Here is a 17,189-nt window from a genome sequence, read left to right as displayed (position 1 = left end):
AGGGGATGAGCACAGTCAAGAATGTTGTAGACAGAATTTCTGTTTAGATGTGGGTTAAACTCTAAGGTCCTTTCCAACTCAGAGGTACTGGGATTCTGTGAGATATTTGGGGTATTAATTTTTTTCAATTTTTAATCTTAAAAATATTTTATTATTTTCTAGTTACATGTAAAGATAGTTTTCAACATTTGTTTTCATAAGATTTTTAGTTCCAAATTTGTCTCCCTTTCTCCCTTCTCTTTCCCCCTCCCCAAAACAGAAAATAATGTGATATAGATTATATATGTACAATCACATTAAACATTTCTGCATTAGTCACATTGTGAAAGAAGAATCAGAACAAAAGGGGAAAACCTCAAAAAACAAAACAAAAAAAAGTAGAAATAGTATGGTTCAATCTGCATTCAGATTCCACAGCTCTTTTTTCTGGATGTGTAGAGCATTTTCCATCATGAACCCTTTGGAATTGCCTGGTATCATTGTATTGTTGAGAAGAGCTAAATCTATCACAGTTGATCATTGCACAATGTTGCTGTTCCTGTGTACAATGTTCTCCTGGTTCTACTATTTGAGGTATTCTTGTAAGTGTTGTAGAAGGCAGATGACCTCTCAAGTCTGTTCCAAGGTGAATATTATCATGATTCTGAAATCCTCTTTCAACAGATCAAAATACCAGCTTATTTTCCTTGTCACTCTATTTACTGACATAGCTGTAAATATCATTTGGCTCAGATCTTTTTTGAGTGTAGAAGGGAGGAAGCTGATCACAGGTGGTTCACTGTGACTGCTGCCCTAATACTATTCTATGGGTCTGAGGAGTGATGCTGAAAAGTGTTGGATCAAATGTGACCTTTGGCAAAGAATAAACTTCCTTAAGCTTTAGAGTCCTCATCTCTAAAATAAGGGGGATTGTACTAGGTAAGTATAGTTTATCTAGGGTTCTATGGTTAACAAATGTAAGGGATATACCCAGGAGGAGATTAGTAATACCCACTTGAATCCTTTTCATTTTTTTCTTAATGAGGAATTAAAATTCCCTTAACAAAGTTAGCTCTAGGATAAGATGAGGCCTTCCCTGGCCCTGGGTCCTCCTTTTGTCTCTTTTATACCATATTGAGTATTACGGGATCTTACATTTTTTGATAAAAATTTTGTTTTTTTTTATTGTATTTTATTTTATTCCGATTACATGTAAAGATAGTTTTCAACATTCATTTTTGTAAGGTTTTGAGTTCCAAATTTTTCTCCTTCCCGCTCTTCTTTCACTACTCCCCAAGACAGCAAGCAATATGATATAGGTTATACAATACAATCACGTTAAACATATTTCTACATTAGCCATGTTGTGAAAGAAGAATCAGAACAAAAGGGAAAAACCATAAGAAAGAAACAAAAAAAAGCAACTAAAAAAAGTGAAAATAGTATGCTTCAATCTGCATTCAGATCCCAGAGTTCTTTTTCTGGATGTGGAGAGCATTTTCATGAGTCTTTTGGAATTACTGAGAACAGTGAGATCATCACACAATGTTGCTGTTGCTGTGTACAATGTTCTCTTGGTTCTGCTCACTTCACTCAGCATCAGTTCATATAAGTCTAAAAAAAAATTTTTTTTTTAAACTACGAGGGACCTTGGAAATCAAGTCCCACTCCCTCATTTTACAGATGAGGAAGTTGAGGGGTAGGACGATTGATTGATGGCCAGTTCATATTTTTTGTATATACCCTTGGAGAACCCCTGAAAGAGATAGAGGGAAAAGGGTTGACTGAGAGACTTAGACTAGGCTCCCAGGAGAGGAAGCTTGTACATTTAGACTGCTCCTCCAGGGATTCACGTTGGTCCCTCCAGGGAACCTTGTGCTTCAAGCGAGCACGTGGCCCATGGTGGGGGGTGGGAAGCAGATAGAAGCAGAGATAGAGCAGCAGGGAGCTCTTGAGCCAAGCCAGCACCTGTTAGAATACAAGCTGAGTGGTGGATGATTTCCTGGACTAAGTGGGAGGCAAAGCCAAGAAAAAGCAAAACAGAGATAGCCAAAGAGCAAGCCCTGCCCTTGCCTGGCCCTAGTATTGTGAGCTGTGTGGACTTACAAGTCTAGGAGAAGGAGGTCAGCTTTTTCATGCCTCTGAGTGGTCTACCCTTTGTTGGGAGGGCTCTGTCTTATATTAGTATGTATTATAAGACTGGAGGACTGTAATAAATAAAGTCAGGGGATCTGCTAGAAAAGCTCTGAGCAATTAAGAGGGATGGATAGGTTGCTTGGGTGCTTTGTTTTTAGCGTGAGGTCAAGAGGCCTTCTCAGGACAGTGCTCTAGGTCTGGGTGGACTATGGTGGTCCCTTGGGAAGAGGGGCTCACCAGAAAAGGAGAGGTGTTTAACGGTTTATGGAATCTGGTGAAATCCTCTGCATTTTCTGTCTGCATAAATAAAACCTGTCCTATATTCGGTATCTTCTAAGACTGAGTCATTGCAGGGATACTTACGACACTTTTCCTTTTCTTGTAGTGACCTAGAGAGAACTTTAGGTGAAGGGGAGGTATAGAGCATACACAGAACATTCTGTGATCTCTGATTTTTCCCAGTTTAAGTCCTATCACTCATTCAGGCCCAACTCAAATGTCATTTCCTTCGTGAAAGCTTATATAGGGAGAAAAATAGTGCCTGCGCTACTAACCTTACAGGCTTCATGTAAGAAAAATGCTCTACCACACTGGGCCTGGGGGTCATGAAGCCCTGAATTCAAATCTGGCTTCTAAGACTTACTAGCTGTGTGACACCTGGCAAGTCACTTCACCCTGTTTGCCTCAGTTTCCTCATCTGTAAAATGAAGATACTAATCGCACCTACCTCCTAGGGTTATTTCGAGGACCAAATGAAATAATAATTGTAAAAGTGCTTAGCACAGTACCTGGCACATAGTAAGTGCTATATAAATATTAGCTTTTTTTCAATTATTAAATGTGAGTAAATATTTCCTGTATGTTCCATCTGTTTCCTCCTGTTATAATGCCCTTGATCCTCCCCATACCTACCTGCTCATTTTTTTCTCCCTTCAAGGCCCAGGTCAGATACTACTTCCTCCATGAAGCCTTCCCAGATACTCCCCCAGTCAGAAACAAAGCTTTGTGTCTTCTCACCCAGAACGGCACTTTCTCGATATGCCTTTATTTTATGGAATTTTTTGTGTATATGTCTTACCTCTTCTAGTGAGGGAAAGGTCCAGGAATCTTGCTTCTATTTCCTACAATAGAACATCAGGGTGCCTTGACACTCTAGGCCATAGCTTTAGAGGTGGAAGTTCTTTTAGGGAGGACATCCTTAAACTGTGGGTTGAGACTCCATATGGGGTCATGTAATTGAATGTGGAGGTCGAGAAAAATTTGGCAACAGTAAAAGGTTATGTATACCTGGGGTTGCATAAAAAAAAATTATCTGGGGGGTGGCTAGGTGGCGCAGTGGATAAAGCACCGGCCCTGGATTCATGAGGACCTGAGTTCAAATCCGGCCTCAGACACTTGACACTTACTAGCTGTGTGACCCTGGGCAAGTCACTTAACCTCCATTGCCCCACAAAAAAACCCACAAAAAACAACAAAAAAACAAAACAAAAGAAAATCATCTGGCAAAAAGTAGTTCAGGAATGGAAAAAGTTTAAGAAGCCCTGGTCTCATCTAACTTTCTTACCTGACAGATGAGGAAACTGAGGCCCAGAGAGTTTGTCACCTGCCCAAAGTCACACAGGTAGGCTGCAGCAAGGGTGGGAATATAGGTCCTTTGACTCCAAATTGAGCTTTCTTCTCACTATCCCATGCTGCCTGAATAAATAAATATTATTAGAATCCTCAATGAATACTTTCCACTAACCACCTACATGACAGCTTTTTCAGCTAACCTCCTCTATAAAATAAGGGGATGAGAATAGATCATCTATTTTCAAATAGTGGTCTGTGGACTGCTGGAAATCACCAAGACCCCTTCAGGAAGTCCACAAGGTCAAAACTATTTTCATAATAATGCTAAGACATTATTTGTCCCTTAAACTATACCTCCCTTTTCCGACTACATATCTGTGTGAGGCCAGATTTTCCTCATATTTTAACCAAAACAACAGATTGCAACAGATTGGCACAGAAGCGGATATGAGAATCCAGCTGTCCTCTATTAAACCAGACATAAATGAGATTTGTAAAGATGTATAAAAAAGTCACACCACTATTTTTTGTCTCAAAAAATAGCTATTTTTGATAATGTTATTTTATATTAACATGTGGTGAGTTTTATTATTTTTAATGAATAAACATTTTTAAATTTACCCATTTTAATTTCTAATACAGTAAAATTCAATAGATATAACCCACATAAACAAAAACTCTTTAGTGTCCTCGATAATGTTTAAGAATGTAAAGAAGGGGGCAGCTAGGTGGCGCAGTGGATGAGGCACTGGCCCTGGATTCAGGAGGACCTGAGTTCAAATCCGACCTCAGACATTTCACACTTACTAGCTGTGTGACCCTGGGCAAGTCACTTAACCCCCATTGCCCCACAAAACAAAACAAAACAAAAAGAATGTAAAGAAGTATGGATAGAGCACCAGCCCTGGAGTCAGGAGGACCTGAGTTCAAATCTGGCCTCAGACACTTAACACTTACTAGCTGTGTGACCCTGGGCAAGTCACTTAACCCCAATTGCCTCACTAAAAAAAAAAAAAAAGAATGTAAAGAAGTGAAAAGAAGAAGAAGAATGTAATGTAAAGAAGTCCTACCTGAGACTAAAAAGCTTGAGAACCAAAGTAGATAATTCTGAAAGTCTTTTTTTCAGCTCTCAATCCTATGAACCGATGAAACGAAACCATCCAGCCAAGTCTCTTATGGAACTGCTTGGCAATCTAGGGGAAAGTACTATAAACAAAAACCCTTCCCCAACTTTCCTCACTATTTCTACCTAGAACATATAATATAACAATTGGGATTTATATTGAGGTTGGAGGTAGTAGAGACACATTTTTTTTCCGTTTTTAATTGGTACAGGTGACTGATATCATTTCATTGGGAGCTCTTCTTGTAGGATCAGATCCCCAACACTTGGGTAACCTCCAGGGCTTCCCCTGGGAGTAATGAGAAGTAGCTAGCAGGTTTCTTGTGAGTATGGGTATGCTATAGCAGCCTTTGGGGAGGATGGAGGGTGAAAGGAGTTTGGTGTAGAGGGTCCTGACCAAGTAAGTATCAGATCTAAGTGAGGACAGCGTTCAAATCCCTTGCTATCCATCTGTTAGCAGTGTTCCAGGAAATGCCACCTGGAGAAGAAAGGCAGGTTTGGTGCCCTGGTTGCCTTCCCCATGCTCCACCTCCAGCTGTCCTGTACCCATAACAGTTCTTTCCTACTCTATACTTAGTTGGAAGATAAGGCGAACAGACCCATTTGGTAAGAATTTCTGTCTAAATCACTTATCACTGCCCAACTGTCCAATACTTACTTCTAATCTCCTATTGCTTCTGATGGATAAATTAGAATCTCCAGACTAAATTATGATTAAAAGATCCAAATAGTATTTTTCTGTTTCATGAGCTTGGTTACTACACACACCTAGAGCCAAGGTAGTAGTGGGTATGGTTCTTTTCTCACCCCACTTTCCCTCCTCCAGCTCCATCTCCTGAGACTCTCTCTCCTCTCTAGTTACCCTCTCTCTGTCTTGTTCTCTTTCTCTCTTTCGACTTTCCAAGGATCATTTGGGCCCACACTCCATTTTATATTGGTCCCACATTCCGTGTTACAAAGGAGCAAAACCGAGGGTGAGAAGTGAAATAAATGTCTAGCTCAAGGTCACAAAACAACTCATTGTAACTTTCTTCCTTACCTACCACCTAATCCAAGCTTAACACACACACGTCTGTTGTTACATTTTTTTTTTAAATCACACTCTTAAAGGGCCTTTCTTTTTAGTGATAGTCATATAATATTACAAACCTTGGGGAAATACACGTCTCTATGTAACAGGTTGGGGTTTTCCAACTTGAAAGGAGTTGGTTCCTTCAGGCTAAAAAAGACCGAGTCGGGGAGAAGAATGGCGTCTAGGAGTTTATCTAGGGGACTTCTCCGACAGGAATTCTCAAACATCTGACTATAACTCTTATGATAGTTTTCTATAAATATCTGTGAATGCCAAAATGAAGCCGACTACAGAGATGGGAGTGGAAAGGAGAGGAGGGCAATGAGCCTCCCATCTAGCCAGAGAGAACAGTCTGCGTGCTTGTCAGGAAGGCTTATCACAGCGTCCCCCTTCCCCCTTAGTAAAAGATGAACATGATAAATAAGTGGTTGTTTTTTGAAGGAACTTAAGGAAGACAGGCAAGTAAGAAGGCATCGTGCACCCTTGGTGGAAAGTGTTGGGTTGTGCGTGGTTTTTTTTTAACGATGCATTAGCTTCCACGAAATAATAGCTCACACACACAAACAAAAACGACTGACCCCTGACCCAGTAAGCAACAGCCAGATTCTATTTTTCCTGGGTTGAACTGAGCCGGCGCTCGCCGTCGGCACTTAACCTTCTCCTTTCTCACTGCCAACACTGGGTGGCACTAAGTAACTCGGCGGCCCGGCCGTTTTCCAGACAGTGCGCTCTGAATGCAGTGCTTGTAATGCCCAGACAGGGCCGGGGCCTGTCGGAACAGCCAATGGTTTTGTTTGAGAAACTTTGCGCTCAGATGGTTGTAACCAGAGAAAGGCCGGCCTCACGTGGCACATTCTGTACTTCCTTGGTTTGTTAGATGGCTGCGCCTGAGGCTGCGGCGCACACTCACTTGTAGGGGAGGGCTCTCCATGTGCTGCTGCTGCCGCTGCAGCTGCTGCCGCTGCTGCCGGCGTCTCCCAGGCAGATTTCCGGGGGTGGGGGTGGGGAAGGATTCCCCACCCCCCAGTTTCTTTTTTTAAAAAATTCACCAGTTTCCTCTGGTGGTTCTGGCTTCAGGGTGGAAAACTACAAAAGCTCTTTTTTTTTTTAAGAAAAAAATTTGAAGTAAGATTAGGATCCGGGTTTTTTGTTTGTTTGTTTTATTGTATTGTGTGTGTGTGTGTGTGTGTGTGTGTGTGTGTTGTGTTGTGTTTTTTAGCTTCCTGGAGTTACTTTTTTTGGGTTTGATGTGTCTTGAAGCAATGAATCTTTACGGCGCCTCCTGGTAAATCTCCTTTGCTGATCTGTTTTTTAATAGTGATTTTCTTTTCATCGACCCCTAAAGTTGGGTTACCAGGGCCTTACTTGGTGGGGGTGAAATAAGCAAAAAGCCAGGCGCGCAGGAAGGAATGGAGGTCCAGAGGGGGGAGGAGGTAGGGAAGTTGGGGGAAAGGCGAGGAAGGGGGAGGGGGAGAGGTATGGGGGAAAGGGAGGGGCAGTAAAAAAAATTAGGAGCCACTGGCTACCGGAGGGAAGGGAGGAGGGAAGGGGGAGGGGGAAAGAACAGTCTTCTAGAGCTTCTCCCAGACTTAGGAAAAAACAAGACACTGAGGTCCCGCCCCCCAGTAGTGAAAGCCCTGGCGGACTCTTTCTGAGCGCTTTTGTAGCGGCTGGCTGGCTGATTCACACTCAGCCCGGCTCCTATCTACAATGCAAGGTCACTAAAGAAAGCAGGGAAGGGAACATAACCGGCTACTTCTTGGTTACTGATTTGTAATGGACATTGTGTTAGATAATGTCAGCTTCATCTTGGCAGTTCCAGGTGAGGAGATTGGTTTTTTTTAAAGAAATAAAAATAAAAAAAGTTAAAAGGACGCCTTCTCCCTTCAGCTTGGAAACAGAATGATCCTGGGCCATGTGCGGGGCTGGAGGGGTGGGGGTGGGGAGTGTAGTATCTAGAAAATCTCTAAAACTAGACCGCAGGAGAGATAAAGTGGGAGGGGAGAGGGTGGGGGTGAAGTGGGGGAGTTCTTTACTTTGCAAAAGAAAAAAATGATTTGCTTTTCAAAAGGGGTCAGGTCACACGGGGCCTGGATTAATGAAATTGAGTGGCTTGGGCGGGGGGCGCGGCATAAAAAAAAAAAATAAAATTAGGAGCTACTGACTACCGGAGGTACATTCCCAGAGAAGATAAAGCCTCTCCAGTGTTACCATGTTTGAGGCAACAGCAACAAAAAAGTACAACTCCATTATCGCGTCACTTTTTTTCGGGAACACAGCTGTTGTGTAAAGTAAGGTACATGTATTAAAAAAAAAAAGTTAAAGGAGCAATTTAATTCTTCACTCGCTGGGTTTCTGGGTTTATAATTTATGTTTTCCAAATCAGCCCCGAGAAGCCGTTTGTAGGCTAACTAGTGAGGGTGATGCTGAGAATGCATGACCTTTGACGGGAGAAGTACTCAAATATGTAACCTAAAACTTTTTAAAAACAATATAAATTACCTAATCCTGCCCGGCCGTCAGTTACATCCAATATCATGGGGTCTTCTAACCTTTAGACAAGGGGCTCTTAAATCCTTTTATTTGTGACCCCTATAAGATGGTCTGGTGAAACCTATCTGGACCCCTTCTCAGAGTCATGTTGAAGGAAATGCTAAATTTCAGTTAGAGGTTAATGAAAATAAAAATGTAATTTCCCCCACCCCCATCTACGTTCAAGGACTCCCTAAAATCTACCCACAGAAACCAGGTTACGAATCCTGTTCATTAGCCTGACTCTCCTTAAGATGGGGAATCATTTCATGTAGCTTAATTCAGCTGTAGAGAGCAGGACATCATAGAAGTCACTGGCGACACAGAAACTCTCTAGGACAGATTGGTTTTTAATAGATCACATTCTGAATACATTACCTGAAGCCACTTTTTCCAGAATGTTCAGGTCCTGTTGTGCTGTGTATTTCATTAAATATGTTCTCCTAAGGTTTCCATTACTGCTGAACTGGGCTGGATTGGGTAGGTTCCAGGCAAGATTCCTCCCAGCAGCCACCATAGAGCCCTTTCTGGTTCTGGTTCTGGCTCCTGACCTAAAGGGCAGATACCAGTTTTTGTCAGCCAAGATTGTCTCTGACTGGCCATGGCCAGAGAAGGAGAAAGCTGGTGACTGACTTCCCCCTGGTTTCTTCCCTGGATTGTGCTATATCCTTAGCTATGGCTCTTGTTTTGACTTCTGGCTTAGGGCTGGGCCTCCTGGGTCTTTGACCACTTGCTGTGTCCTCACACATATCCTTTGCTGCTGTGGATGGTCTCTGGTTCCTGTCTTCCTTCCCAGTTAGGAAGACTTCTTACTCTCCTGCAAGCTTTGTCTCAGCTCCTCAGGGTTCTTCCTCCTTTACCAGCCAAATACCATATACTGAATGCAGGCATTTCCCTTCTCCATAGCCCAGGGCAAAGTGACCATTTCTAAAAACCCCAAACCATCCAGAGATATGAAAATGTGTGCCTCCTGTCCATTATTAGGAAGAGAGGGTTTGACCAAAGCTCAGCTTCATGCCAGGGAGTTTGTTAGTCATGTGCTAAATAACCCCAGGAAAAATTTTATTAATCTTCTGTAACTTATTTTGAGTGGTCTTGTTGGGAATATTAAAAATTTTATTCTGAAATTACTTTCAAATATTTGCTATTAAAAAGATTTGCTACATCCTTAAATGTGCATGTATATTTTACATTGATCTTGGGGTTACACTTTTTAAATTGCCTATGAAGTGAATTTTTATATACTAAATCTTATTTTTCCATGGATTTTTGTTAAAAAATTGGGGGCATGTTTCTCTGGGAAAAAAATATTTTCTATTTTAGTCTTACTGACCATCAAGAAAAAAAGGCATTCAAATACATAAACAGGAAAAAAAGGGTCATATGTGAAGCGGTCTTTACACATTTTTAAGTCATTTAAAAATTTTCACAAAATTATTAATAAAAATAGAATAGAAAAAACCTTTATTGTATATGAATGCACTTACTGTGTGTTAAGCACTGGGCTAAATGCTAGGAATATAAATCTGCCCTAGAAGAGCTTAGATGCCCATTGAAAGAACCAGCATGTACATACAGGAGAGTTCTGCTGGTGGTGGCTAAGGTCAGGTGGTCTATAAGATGTGGCAGTATACTCTTCTCAACTCTTTTTCTTATGCATTAGAAAGTGGGTAGTGCATTAAGTGTAGTGAAAAGAGTGCTGGGCCTTCAGTCCAAAGGACCTGAATTCAAATTTGGCCCCAGATATTAACTGTGTGACCCTGAGCAAGTCACTTAAATGCTGCCTGCCTCAGTTTCCACATTTTAAAAATGAAAATGATAATAATGACACCTTATCTCCTAGTGTTGTTGAAAGGATCAAATGAGATAGTAATTAGCTTAGCACAGGGCCTGGCACACATTAAGTGCTATGTAAATGTTATTGTTATTTTCAGATTGTTGTAATCAGGGTGTGTGGTTCAGAATCTTCAAATTACCAAACAGTTGTGCTTTTTTCACACACCAGCAAGGTTATGCTTAAGATTCTGCAAGGTAGGCTTCAGTAATATGTGAACCAAGAATTACGAGATGTGTAAGCTGATTTTCAAAGAGGCTTAAGAACTAGAGACCAAATTGCCAACATTTACTGGTTTATGGAAAAAGCAAGGAAGTTAAAAAATCTACTTTGTTGATTCCACTAAAGCCTCTGACTATGTGGATCACAAGAAAATGTGGCAAGTCCTCAAAGAGATGAGAGTACCAGACCATTCCTGAGGAACCTTTGTGTGGGGCAAGAAGCAACGGTTAGAACCAAACATATAACAACTGATAAGTTTAAGATTGGGAAAGGGGAGTGCAAGGCTATATGTTGTCACCTTATTTATTTAACTTAAATGCAGAATACATCATATGAAGTGCCAGAGTGGCTGAATCAAAAGCTGGAATTAAGATTGCTGGGGGAAATATCATCAGAAATGCAAATACACCACTCTGGTGGCAGAAAGTGGAGAGGAATTAAGATGCCTCTTGATGAGAGTGAAAGGAAAGAGTGTAAAAGCTGGCTTGGAGCTTAACGTAAGCCAAAAACTAAAATCTTGGCAACTGGTTCCATCACTTCTTGGCAAATAGAGGAAGAAGAAATGGCAACAGTGTCAGATTTTATATATTCTTGGGCTCAAAAGATCACTGTAGATGGCAACTGCAGCCATGAAATTAATAGACGCTTGCTTCTTGGAAGGAAAACTATTGCAAATATGGACATCATACTAAAAAGCAGAGACATCACCTTACCGACAAAAGTCTGTATATTCAAACCTGTGTTTTTTTTCCTGTAACAATGTATAGCTGTGAGAGTTGAATTTTAAGGAAAGCTGAGGGCTTTCCACAAAATTGACGTTTTTTAATTGTGTTGATAGAGAAGACTTTTGAGTGTCCCTTGAACAGCAAGAAGGTCAAATCAGTCAATACTTAAACTAATTTAGGCTATTCAAAGCAAGGTCAAATACTGAAGCTGAATCTTAAGTACTTTGGCTACTTAATGAGAAGATTGGAAAAGCCCCTGATGTTGGGAAAGATTGAAGGCAAAAAGAGATATGGGGATGGTGGAGGATGAGGTGGATCAATGGTGTCATGGAAACAATGCACATGAATTTGGACAGACTGAAAGATAGTGGAAGATAGAAGGGCCTGGTGTGCTATGGTCCATGGGGTCATAAAGAGTCAGACAGATCTGAATAAATGAATTGTTCTAATTTTGCCTTTTACACTTTGCATCTTTTTATATGCACCTACTTCACAGTGTTGTTGTGAGGATCCAAGGTGAAAACCTGGCAAGTCCTTGGCGAACCTTAAAGCTCTATATAAATATGGCTTATTATTATTCTGGAACAGTATGACTTGGTGGAAATCCCTGGATTGAGAATTAGAGTTGCTGGTATCTGCTCTTTAGTAGATGGCTAAGTTGACACAGAGAATAGAATGTTGGATTTGATAATTAGGTAGACCTCATTTCAAATCTTGCCTCAGTATACTACTTATAATATTATACCAAGTTTAATACTTAGTAGCTTATGACCTTGGGTAAATCACAAAACCCCTTCAGCCTCGGTGTCTTCATCTGCAAAATGGGTATCAAAAATACCACCTGTTTCCAGGGTTGTTGAGAGCATCAAACATTGTATCATTTTCCTAGTTCTGTTCACTTTACATTAATCCATACAAGTCTTCCCGATTTTCTCTTTGCAAACCTTAAAACACTATTTAAATACAACATTATCATCATAATTTTTGTTGTTGTTATTACCTGGATGACCTTGGGCAAATCATTTCTGTCTAGTCCTTTACTGCCTCATCTGTCAAATGACATTTGGAGGAAACACTCAGGAAAGATAGAGGTTAAGTGACTCCTTCAGGGACAGACAGCTAAGATGTGTCTGAGACTGAATTTGAACTCAGATCTTTAGGACTCAATACATCCAGCCTTCTGTCCATTCCTTGCAACACCTAGCTAAAACAGTGAATATTTATTATGTATAACTTCTTTTATTTTAAAACATGTTTTACCCATATAACATGATATAGATACATATATAATATAATTTTCTTTTTTTTTCTTTTTTTTCTTTTTTTTGCGGGGCATTGAGGGTTAAATGACTTGCCCAGCGTCACACAGCTAGTAAGTATCAAGTATCTGAGGCTGGATTTGAACTCAGGTCCTCCTAAATCCAGGGCTGGTGCTCTATCCACTGTGCCACCTAGCTGCCCCTATATAATTTTCTTTTAAAATATGTAAGTTCAACATATAACTTTCTTTTTTTTCCTTTTTATTTTTTTGCAGGGCAATGGAGGTTAAGTGACTTGCCCAGGGTCACACAGCTAGTGAGTATCAAGTGTCTGAGTTTGGATTTGAACTCAGGTCCTCCTGAATCCAGGGCTGGTGCTCTATCCACTGTGCCACCTAGCTGCCCCCATATAATTTTCTTTTAAAATATATAAGTTCAACATATAACTTTCTTTTTTTTTCCTTTTTCTTTTTTTGCAGGGCAATGGGGGTTAAGTGACTTACCCAAGGTCACACAGCTAGTGAGTGTCAAGTGTCTGAGGTTGGATTTGAACTCAGGTCCTCCTGAATCCAGGGCTGGTGCTTTATCCACTGCACCACCCAGCTGCCCCCAACATATAAACTTTCAAAGCTGTCTTCATCACTTATTGTTTCTGGCCTTTCTGTTCTCTTTGCATTAAAAAATACTTCAACGATTCTCTTTTCTTTTTTCTTTTCCCCCTATCCTATAGCTAACCCTTATTGCCTCTTTTTTTTTTTCCTTCTGGTAAGGCAATTGGGGTTAAGTGACTTGCCCAGGGTCACACAGCTAGTAAGTGTTAAGTGTCTGAGGCCGGATTTGAACCCAGGTACTCCTGAATCCAGGGCCGGTGCTTTATCCACTGCTTCACCTAGCTGCCCCTCCTTATTGCCTTCTTGCAACACCACAATTGAAAGAAGAAAAAAGAAAAAAATGTAGTCTTTTGTAACAAATAAGCACAGTCATGCAGAACAAATTCCTACATTAGTTAAATCTCAAAATTTGTCTTATTCTGCATCTTAAGTTCATCACATCTCTGTAAGATGCTGGGCAGCATGCTTCATTATGGATCCTTTAGAATCATGGTTGGTGATTGCATTGATCGAAGTTCAAAAGTCTGTCAAAATTGATGACCTTATATGCATTTTTCTTCTAGATCTGCACATTTTATTCTACATTATCCCATAGAAGTCTTCCAGTTTTCTCTGAAATCTTTTTTCATAATTTTCATAGCAAAATAATATTCCTTTACATCATATGTCATAATTTCTTCAGCCATTCCCCAATTGTTGGTTACCTCCTTAGTTTTCAATTCTTTGTTATATTAAAAAAAAGTGTTGCTATAAATAGTTTTTTTCAATATGGATCCTTTTCCTCTTTCTTTCATTTCTTTGGGGTATAGGCCTAGTAGTGGTACTGTTAGGTCAAAGAGTATGTACAGTTTAGTAACTTTGGGGAGAGAGTTCCACGTTGCTTTCTGGAATGCCTGGACTAATTCACAGCATGTGCCCATTTTCTCACAACCTCTCCAACAATTGTCATTTTTCTTTTTTTTGTCATTGTTGCCAGTCTGATGAGAGGCAAAATGGAACCTCAGAGTTGCTTTAATTTGTATTTCTCTAATGATTAGTGATTTATCCATAGCTTAGATTATATTGAAAACCTCCTTTATGTCCTTTGCCCATTTATCTATTGGTGAATGGCTCTTGTTATTATAAATTTGAATCAGATCCTTATGTCTTAGACATTAGACCTTTATCAAAGAAACTTGTTAAAAGGCTTCCCCCCTCCATTTAACTTTTTTCCCTTCTAATTTTAACTGCATTGGTTTTGCTTGTACAAAATCTTTTAAATTTTGTATAATTAAAATTATCATCTTTGATCCTCTCCTATCCTTGTTTGTCCATGGACTCTTCCCATATTCATAGTTGTAAAGGATACACGACAAACACACACACACAAATATATAATTAAAAGGTGATATCATAAATAAAAGAAGCAAATATACATATTATTTATAAATAATGTCTTTTAATGTCTAAGCCATATATCCATTTGAAGCTTATTGTGTAACATGGGATAAGGCATTGACCTGTACCTAATTTCTATCACTTTTAGCAGTTTTTGTGGAATGAGTCCTTTCCTTAGTATCTGGGATCTTTGGGTTTACAGAACACTATGTTGTTATGTTTGTTTGCTTCTGTATGTTGTGTAACTAATCTGTTTCACTGATCAACCTCATTGTTTTTTTTATTTTGTACCAAATCATCTTGAAAGCTACTGCTTTGTAGAATAGTTTGAGATCTGGTACTGCTGTGACACCCCCCCCCCAAAAAACTCCCAGCTCTTTCCAACTTTTTTCATTATTTCCCTTGAGATTCTTGACCTTTTGTTTCTTCCACATGACTTTTGTTCCCCCCCCATCTTTTGGTAGTTGATTAGTATGGTTCTGAATAAATTAATTAAGTAGTATTGTTATTTTATTATATTGGTATAGCCAACTCATGAGCAATTAATATTTTTTCAGTTATTTAGGCCTGACTTTATTTCTGTAAAGAAGGTATCCATATAGTTCCTGTGTATATCTTAGGAAATAGACTCCCAAATATGTTATGCATTCTGTACTTATTTTGAATGGAATTTTTCTTTCTAAGTCTTGCTGGGATTTGTCATTAATATATAGGAATACTAGGTTTTTTTATGTGAATTTATTTTATAGCCTGAAATTTTGGTGAAGTTATTGATTCCATCAATTTTTTCATTGACCTTTGGGTTCTTTAGATAGATAATCTACCTTATCATCTGCAAAAAGCAATAGTTGTGTTTCCTTTTTGCCTGTTTATCTCTAGATTTCTTTTTCATGCCCTATTGTTATAGCTAGCATTTCTAGCACTATGTTAAATAGTAGTACTGATTAAGGATATCTTTGTTTTCTCCCATATTTTATTGGAAAGGCCTCTAACTTTTCTCTAGTACATATAACACGTACTCTTGGTTTTAAATAGATACTACGAGCCCTATTAATGAAAGGTCGATTTATCCCTGTTTTCCAATGTTGTTTTTGTTGATTTTTTTTCAGTAGAAATGAATGTTGAATTTTCTCAGGAATTTTTTTTAGCATCTATTTATATAATCATATGGTTTTAATTATTTTCTATTTATATAGTCTGTTATATTTATAGTTTATAATTATGGTCTATTATGTTTATAGTTTTTTAATAGTCTGTTATTTTTAATAAAATGGTGAATTGAAACCACCCTTTATTCCGGGTATGAATCCAACCTAGTCATAGTGTATAGTTTTTAAATATGTTATTATAGATTTTTTCCTAATAGTTTGTTTAATATTTTGCACCAGTTTTCATGCTCTGCTTTGTCTCTACTGAGTTTAGTTATCAAAGCCATGTTTGTATAGGAGACTTTGGAAAGATCACCTTTATTACTATTTTTGCAAACTGTTTATGTAATATTGGAATTAATTCTTCTTTGAATGACAGGCATTTTTGTCTTTGGGAATTCATTTATGTCTTGTTCAATTTTTTTTTTCTGGTATTGTTATTTAAATAATCTATCTCTGGGGGCAGCTAGGTGTCGTAGTGGATAAAGCACCAGCCCTGGATTCAGGAGGACCTGAGTTTAAATCCAACCTCAGACACTTAACATTAGCTGTGTGACCCCGGGCAAGTCACTTAACCCTCCTTGCCCCTCAAAAAAAAAATAATATATCTCTGTTGTTATGTTAATCTAGGTATTTTATATTTTTGTAAATACCCAATTTATTGGTTTTGTTTGGTAGATAACTAGGCAAAATAGTTTCTGATAGTTTCATTTTTGATATCTTTCATCTTCAGTTGTTTTTAATTTTCTTTTTTCATTTTTGATCCAATTTGCCATCCCTACCCTTATAATAAAGAATAACTACATACATTCAATATGTACAATATATGCATTGACATTCCCATGAGCTAAACCTTCATTCAACATCAGCCACACAGAGAGATAGTCACATCTTTTCCCTCATCATCTATAGGTGTTCCACTTTTATGATCAATACATAACATCCTAACCAGGACCTCCGTTTCCTCAGCCCCACCCCAGAGATCTCATAAGCCATCATATCTGCTCTTTCTTCACTTTTCTTCCTTCCCAACTTTGACTCTGTTTCCTTTGCATTCAAGTCCATTGTCCTGGCAATCAATTAGCAATTATTTATTAAGTACCTACTATGTTCCAGACCAGGAGTACTCTCAGTTCCAAACCTGGATTCTTCTTATCATCTCTGATTCTACTGGTCTGTTGCTGGAGAAAGTCATACAACTATGTTGACAGTGTCTACTACAAATGTGTTACCTAATCTCAATTGGACCCTTAATACCTCAAGGTAACCATTTTATTCTTCCCCAATTGATTATTTTTTGTTTGTTTTTGATGTTGTTGTTCATCCTTTATTCTTTTTTATCATAAAAGTATTTTATTATTTTCCAGTTATATGTAAAAATAGTTTTCAACATTATTTTCATAAGATTTTTAGTTCCAAATTTTTCTCCCTTCCTCCTTCCCTCTCCCAAGACAGAAAGCAATCTGATATAGGTTGTATATGTACAATTACATTAAACATATTTCTGCATTAGTCATGTTGTGAAGAAGAATCAGAACAAAAGGGAAGAACCTCAAAAAAGAAAAAAACAAAAACAAAAGTAGAAACAGTATGGTTCTA

General features: G+C 38.9%; 1 long non-coding RNA gene across 1 annotated transcript; it reads left to right on the top strand.

Moving 5' to 3' along the window:
- The first annotated feature begins 7,504 nt into the window (after window positions 1–7,504).
- LOC122745691 lies at window positions 7,505–12,953 on the top strand. Its single transcript, XR_006355481.1, has 3 exons — window positions 7,505–7,704; window positions 12,730–12,770; window positions 12,934–12,953. It is a non-coding gene; the product is annotated as an uncharacterized LOC122745691 (long non-coding RNA).
- Window positions 12,954–17,189: the final 4,236 nt, after the last annotated feature.

Source organism: Dromiciops gliroides, chromosome 3 (genome assembly GCF_019393635.1).
Source record: "Dromiciops gliroides isolate mDroGli1 chromosome 3, mDroGli1.pri, whole genome shotgun sequence".
NCBI lineage: Eukaryota > Metazoa > Chordata > Mammalia > Microbiotheria > Microbiotheriidae > Dromiciops > Dromiciops gliroides.
This window is presented reverse-complemented; position numbering and strand designations above follow the sequence as displayed.